Source organism: Palaemon carinicauda, chromosome 45 (genome assembly GCF_036898095.1).
Source record: "Palaemon carinicauda isolate YSFRI2023 chromosome 45, ASM3689809v2, whole genome shotgun sequence".
Classification (NCBI taxonomy): domain Eukaryota; kingdom Metazoa; phylum Arthropoda; class Malacostraca; order Decapoda; family Palaemonidae; genus Palaemon; species Palaemon carinicauda.
In genome coordinates this window covers 17829713-17837212 of record NC_090769.1, presented here as the reverse complement: position 1 = coordinate 17837212, position 7500 = coordinate 17829713, and the positions used below count along the sequence as shown (strand labels likewise).

Genomic DNA, 7500 nt, shown 5'->3' with positions numbered 1-7500 from the left:
CAGGACTACATTCAGTTTTGGAACTACACTTTAATATAAAGGGTATGGTGGCGAAAATTTGATATAAGAATATTTGGAAATTCCGAAAACATTCAACAAAATTGGATAAATGAAAAGTATAGATTCTTTGCAATATAAATGCGAAAATTTAAGATATATTATATATATATATATATATATATATATAGATATATATATAGATATATATATATATAGATATATATAGATATATATATATATATATATATATAGATATATATATAGATATATATATATATATATATATAAAGAAATAGCGTTTCTGAGGAACCGATCTCGGTCTGACTGAAATTCTGTGAAGTCTTTTCACAAATCATTTATACATACATACATATATATATATATATATATATATACACACACACATATATATATGTGTATATATATGTCTGTGTGTGTAAATATCAATCCCAATGGCATTTAATATTGAATTCTACCTTGGCCCAGAAAAAAGTACGATAATACGCAAGCATTCGGTCAAAATTTCGTTTTTCTTACCCTTCCTCTTTCAAGTTCAAGTAAACTATATTTTGCACGCACACACGCACGCATATATATATATATATATATATAATATATATATATATATATATATATATATTTGTATGAGAGAGAGAGAGAGAGAGAGAGAGAGAGAGAGAGAGAGATACTTTTTCCGATAAACCAACATAGAATATACAGAAGGGGCAAGATATGAAAATATACTGAAGCACATATATTAATATGAAAATATCTATCAGAGAAAAAAAAATTATCTTGATCAAACGAATATATATTTGAACGAACGTATTCTTTTAAATATCAAAAGAATAGAATATTAAGAATACGAAAATAAGAAATAATGGGAAAATCCTATAGAGAAAATATGAAGGAATAACAACAAACGGAACACAGACCAAGAGTAATTTAGCGATTTAGGGGAAAGGGTCTGACCCAGGAAAGGGGAAACAAGGGGAGAAATGCAGGAATACAAAAGGAATAACACAGACAAAGCTAAAAAGCCTAAGTGGGAATATCTCAGTTCAAAGGGAAACCGGTATTAGAAATTTGGGTGTGATTTTGGATGTGCCTTTTTAAAATGATTTACGAAATTCTTGAATTACTATTGTTAATGTGTTAATGCCTCTCATACTATCTTAAAATTAATAATAATAATAATAATAATGATTATATAATAGGAATAATAATGATAATAATAATAATCAGATTAATAATAATAAGAATAATAATAACAATAATAATAATAATAATAATAATAAGAATAATAATAATAATAATAGTAATAATGATAATAATAATGGCAGTAATAAAGTATATTAAATACAGTACCTTATCTTAAACAATGTTTAGAAGTATATTGGTCAACTTTCGAATCTCAAAATTAAAAGCATAATAATATCCAATAAATATCTAATCAAATAAAACACTGATAAGAACGAAACTGACCCAGAAGAAATGGGAAAAGAAATCGACTAAAATATATCAAGTTTTCATTCTAAAACAAATAAAAGGTTTCCCAAACTCCATTTCCCGCCCGAGAAAATCATAAGGATACGTTGAATTCTTCAGCGGGAAAATTTGCTCCACATCTCTTATCTCAAGATTTCACCCTAGTCCGGGAGGGGGGTTGGTTACTGGTACAAGGGATTACCCCTTGGCCGGCTGCAGAAGAAAATGCGAATATTTAGGTTTAACGAAGAGTTGAAGTTTTTTTTTTTTTTTTTTTTTTTTTTTTTTTTTTTTTTTGTATTAAATACCAACTATTTCATAGTATTCTTCTATATACGAAGACAGCTGTGATTCTTACATATTAACATAATAACTCAGCAGTGAAAGAATTCTTATGACATCGATTAAAAGGAAAAAAAAGTTTAGCGACTTACAGTAGTTACTACATATCTATCTATCAGAACATGTAAAATAACTATTAAAGCAAATCTCCATTGGATGCAAGAATTTGCCATAGTATACTGTATATTACTCATTATGTGAGAAATTGTGAAGGCGAATATTGCATTGGCATAAATTTAAAACACAAGAAATACGGTCATGAATTTAATTGTGGTCGAAATCTAATGAAATGTACTAGCCATTAACACTTTTTTTTTATATTTACCTTTTATTATTATTATTATTATTATTATTATTATTATTATTATTATTATTATTATTATTATTATTATTATTATTACTTGCTAAGCTACAACCCTAGTTGGAAAAGCAGGATGCTATAAGCCCAGGGGCTCCAGCGGGGAAAATAGCTCAGTGAGGAAAGGGAACAATATTTTAAGAAGGGCAACAATATTAAAATAAATATCACTTTATAAACTATAAAAACTTTAACAAAACAAGAGGAAGAGAAATAAGATATAAGATAGAACAGTGTGCCCGAGTGTACCCTCAAGCAAAAGAACTCTAAACAACAACATCAACAACAATAATAATCATTTCCTATAAATGTGAAAGTAACATATATAAAAGTTATAACACGATAAATATCTAAATAAAACTATATCTAATAGTTATTTTTTATAGTAAATATAATGTTGTAGCATGAATTTCTGTTGCAGTATCCAGAGAGAGACTTTTTACCTATCTCCTCTTAGCAGTGAGTGCGGAAGCAATTTGCTTATTTTCTTCCATTGTCAACAAGATTCAACGTTTCCATGAAGTCTAAGTCACTCTCAATTGACAATAATGGAGTTGCCACTTCCTGTTTTATAAAGATTCTCCTTTACACAATGCCTAAAAGAGGTGCTTAACTTTAAACTAACATCAACCTTACTTTAAGTTATATTACAAATTGAAATTAAAAGCTAATGAAAATACATTCATTGTGTAAAAAGTAGCTTTATTAAATTTTCTTGAGTAAAGGGAACCAAGATGATAAAACATAAAAGAGGTTTCCTCTTGAAACCACTGTTAAAATCAGCACTTCTCTTTTAGCAAAGTAAAGTTCTTATTAAAACGGGAAAAAAAAAATTGTTCAAAACAATTATTTTCAGAAAATTTGTTTTAAAAGATCTGCCATGTTTCCCTTGAGCCAAGATCTAGAACATTTTTTCTTTTCTTATTTACTAAAAACCTTTAACTAGAAAAGCAAAAACACTTCCTCGGATAAACTTGGTTTTTTTTTTTTTTTTTTTTTTTTTAATGGAAAGCAACTTGTATTACAAAATACTTTAGGGAACTTGCTTGCCAAAAAAGTGTTTATTGATGAATGAGATATAGCTCAAATGGGACCTATGGATAGAATACAACTGTTCAAGAACTTCGAATAGCACAATTCCTCTTCCCAACAACTGACAATTCTTCAAAATCAATCTATCTTCCTTACGCATTACTTCAGATTTGAATTTACATTTCTTTGGCATGATTTTATTTGCATATCTTTGATTTTCTTTATCATATTTATGTTTTCTATATGCCAATTTTAAGACTAGAATTTTAAGCGAAGGCAATTAAAAAACGTAAGGGTTTGGGGAATAAGTTGGGAAATTTCAGTTTCTTTCATTATTATTTCCATATCTATACCTTTCACTGTATAAAAAAAAAAATCTTCCACAAGAATGAAAACACAGATTTATTATATACAATTAAAATCAAAATACTCGTTAGATTGCCAGGTAACGAAAATATCTTGGAATAACAGAAAGACATATGTCTACTTCAGAAAATTACCTTTTCATTTCTTTTTTTTTTTTAATCTATGTTAAAAATCAAATGTGTCAAAATAGACTAAATTCTGCGCTTTTGTCTCTACCGTTTAGAGGTTTCGATTGAAAATGACTCGCCACTAAAGAATCATTCTGTGAATTGCATTAAGCAATAAATTATTTTCTTTTATTGATCACATCAATTACTAATGTGATTTTAAGAGTTACTGTTGAATGGAATTACAAAATTATTCTTTATTATTGACCACATCAATCACTAATGTGATTTTAGCAGTTCCTGTTGAATGGAATTGCAAAATTATTTTTTATTATTGATCACATCAATCACTAATGTGATTTCAAGAGTTACTGTTGAATGGAATTACAAAATTATTCTTTATTATTGATCACATCAATCAATAATGTGATTTTAAGAGTTCCTGTTGAATGGAATTGCAAAATTAAGGAACAAATGCATTCATAAAATGAATGCATGATATATATGAATATATAGAAACATCAACAACGACAAATGCAGCCGTTTCTAGTCCACTGCAGAACAAACGCTTCAGATATGTCCTTATTCATGTCTAGGGTTTGGCTACTTTATCAACATGCTGGCCATTGCGGACTGGTGATGGTGAGAGACTTTAGTCTGATCGCTCACTGCAAACCAACCTAGTATGGATGGCCCTGACTAGTACAGCTTTGATGATTATGACGGTACACAAACCCTGTCAACACGTTGAGGTATCGCCCCACGAGAGAGAGAGAGAGAGAGAGAGAGAGAGGAGAGAGAGAGAGAGAGAGAGAGAGAGAGAGAGAGAGAGAGAGAGAGAGAAAAGAACGACGTGAAATTCCACATGGTCATGGTCACGTTGCAAAAATCTATCCCAGCTGCCATTGCCATTCCAGGGTCCACCTAGCATTTTGTTTTCGGGGGGCGACCATTTTTGTGCAAATGTCTCAACCGCTATTGGCATTCTGTAATGCGTATACAGTATAGGTCCCCGCAGATGACCTGAATCTAGATTCAGTGGGGGTGTCAAAAAGTAACATGATTTGAATGTGGGAAAGGTGCGTTCGCTAGAAAGAATTTTGCATGTACAACTGATTGCAGACTTTAACTTTCCTGTGAAATATTTGATGTTTCAATTAGAGCAGTGGGCTGTTCATAAGGTTCGGTATGAACCTTGTCTCATGGAGATAACAAATTTCAAGGAATTGTTTGAGTTTATCCTAAATGTGGGAAAGGTGCGTTCGCTAGAAAGGGATTTCGCATATAAAATTGATTGCGGACTTTCACTTTCCTTTGAAATATTTGATATTTCAATTAGAGCAGTGGGCTGCTCATAAGGCTCGGTCTGAACCTTGTCTCCTGGAGATAAATTTCAAGGAATCTTTTGAGTTTGTCCACCTTTGAGTAGGTGGAAGGATATGTTGTTAGATCTTATAAATAAAGCAGTTAGAGTTAAGCTGAAATACACAGGCTAATGAATTCACAACGAATGCATACTACCAATAGTATTTGAAAATGTATCACAAAAATGGGTTGCATGGGCGATATAACTTGAGATACAAATGTTCGTGTACCTAATTTTATTAGAATATGTATCTAATTTTGATAAAATAAGTTTTTAAAGGAGAATTTTTCTATTATGCCTATCCTATGGTTTTGCTTTTATAATTATTTTCTTTTTGGCCTATACCATTCACGAAACATTCTAGCAGTAAATCATTATTTCCTCCATACATACATACCTACATACAGTATATACAAATAAGCATATAAACTGTACATACACAAATGAAAAAGTTACATCCAGGCACATTAGAACACAATTACCCAATAATAAGTAAACACATCGCTCTTTCTTCTTCTGTCAACTCTGGTCTAAATAGTATATTAGGAAGAAAAGTCTGTAATCTATATGTGATAATGAATCTGATGATCCTGAAAAAATTGGCAACAATAAAACAGGGAAAAGGCATATATATTAAAGGCCAGAAGTTTTGGACCGCTAAAATTAAATGCCTCTAATGTTAAGCCTATCTTTCTTAATTAACAAAGACTCAAAATATTAAGCAAAGATTTAATCTATTTTGCCTAGTCTATATATTTTGGAATCAAGTTCAACCTCAACCCTCCGCTTGAATATCACTATGCATGGCGTCCTGTTAGAGTTCTCTAGGTAGAAATGCAACACCCATACTTTACCAAGGAATAGTTAGAAACATTTCCCATAGACGAGCAGCAATACATTCTGCACAACGAAACAGAACAAAGCTGAAATCAACAGAACAAAGCTGAAATGGCAGAAATGACTTAAGCAGTCGTGGGAGACGAGACGAGATTTGGCATGATATATAACTCTGCTCCTTCAGTTGGAGGAGACAGAGGTTCGCTTAGAGGAAAAGAAATATTAACAGCCGAGAGAACAGACGTCTCGCTGAGGAAAGAATTTTGAGTTAAGAAACAGGTTATGAATACAGGAAAAAAAAAATTGATTATCGAAGCAAAGAGTTTTGAATATAATTGAAGAAAATAATTTAGAATATGATAAACTCATCCGTTAGATGATCAAACATACTTTTAACCTTTGGTATCTTTCAGTCACTAAGAGAACTTGTGCGAGGCGTACCTTAAAGGATTTATACAAAAGGCAACGAGAAAACTCGCAGGAGTTACTGAAGCATATTATCCTACAAGTGAGAAGAAATATACGGAATTGTGAGTATAATAGTATATAATTGAACATGTTAACCGTTGAATAATTACTTTCAAAACAAAATAAAAATAATAATTAAATATCCGTTACATTAAAGGATTTTTAGGAAGAGTATACTATCAGCAATTAGACTAACACTTGAAGTGAAGGAAAACCCTTATTAAAAACTGTAAATATTTGACAAAAGCAAATTAACCATTGAAATAGATAATCTATGTAAAAAAAATGCAATATCAATAATATCACTCTAAATATAAAAAAAATATTTGGATATAGAAGGGAAAAACAAACCATTGAAAAAAAAAAAATACCAATATACAAAAAAAAAAAAATCCTGAAAGTAACTTCAAATTCAGTTGACCTTTAAAAGTAATCCTTCCTTATTTCGTAAAGTACTTGATCCTATTCCTGGTGCCGCGTGATAATGAAACTGTCCAAAGTGGATGATTTATATTATCAGTAAAGAATCCTGCTGAAAAGATATACGTAATCCTAAGTGACTTATTTCGCCTTTCATTACTTTAAATCATATTAAGTATAATATATATGTATAATATATATATATATATATATATATATATATATATATATATATATATATATATATATATACATTTATATATATATATATTCATATATATACACAGCCATATATATATATATATATATATATATATATATATATATATATATATATATATATATAATGTATATACACCCATACAAATATATATATGTATATATATATATATATATATATATATATAATATATATATATATATATATATATATAAATATATATATATATAAATATATATATATAAATATATATATATATATATATATATATATATATATATATATATACATATATATATATATATATATATATATATATATATATATATATATATATATATATATATACATGATAGGCCTTAATGATTATAAAAATGTGCCCGTAAGTTTGGATACGAAGCAAACAGACCTCCAGATCGGCGATAGCTATAGGCAATATTGCCGAGTCTGGCAACAGGCGATAAAGAAATCTCAAAATCCTGAGAGATAGCTAGGC

General features: G+C 29.4%; 1 protein-coding gene across 2 annotated transcripts in view; it reads left to right on the top strand.

The window, feature by feature from the left end:
• LOC137634761 (uncharacterized) overlaps window positions 1–7500 on the top strand; it is a 131766-nt gene that overhangs the window by 89740 nt on the left and 34526 nt on the right. Inside the window, exon 2 of one of the 2 annotated variants that reach the window (XM_068367283.1) lies at window positions 6310–6426. The exons of the other annotated variant lie outside the window; for it this stretch is intronic. The gene's annotated coding sequence lies outside the window, so the exon portion shown is untranslated. The remainder of the gene's footprint in view (window positions 1–6309; window positions 6427–7500) is intronic. 2 annotated transcript variants of the gene reach the window in all.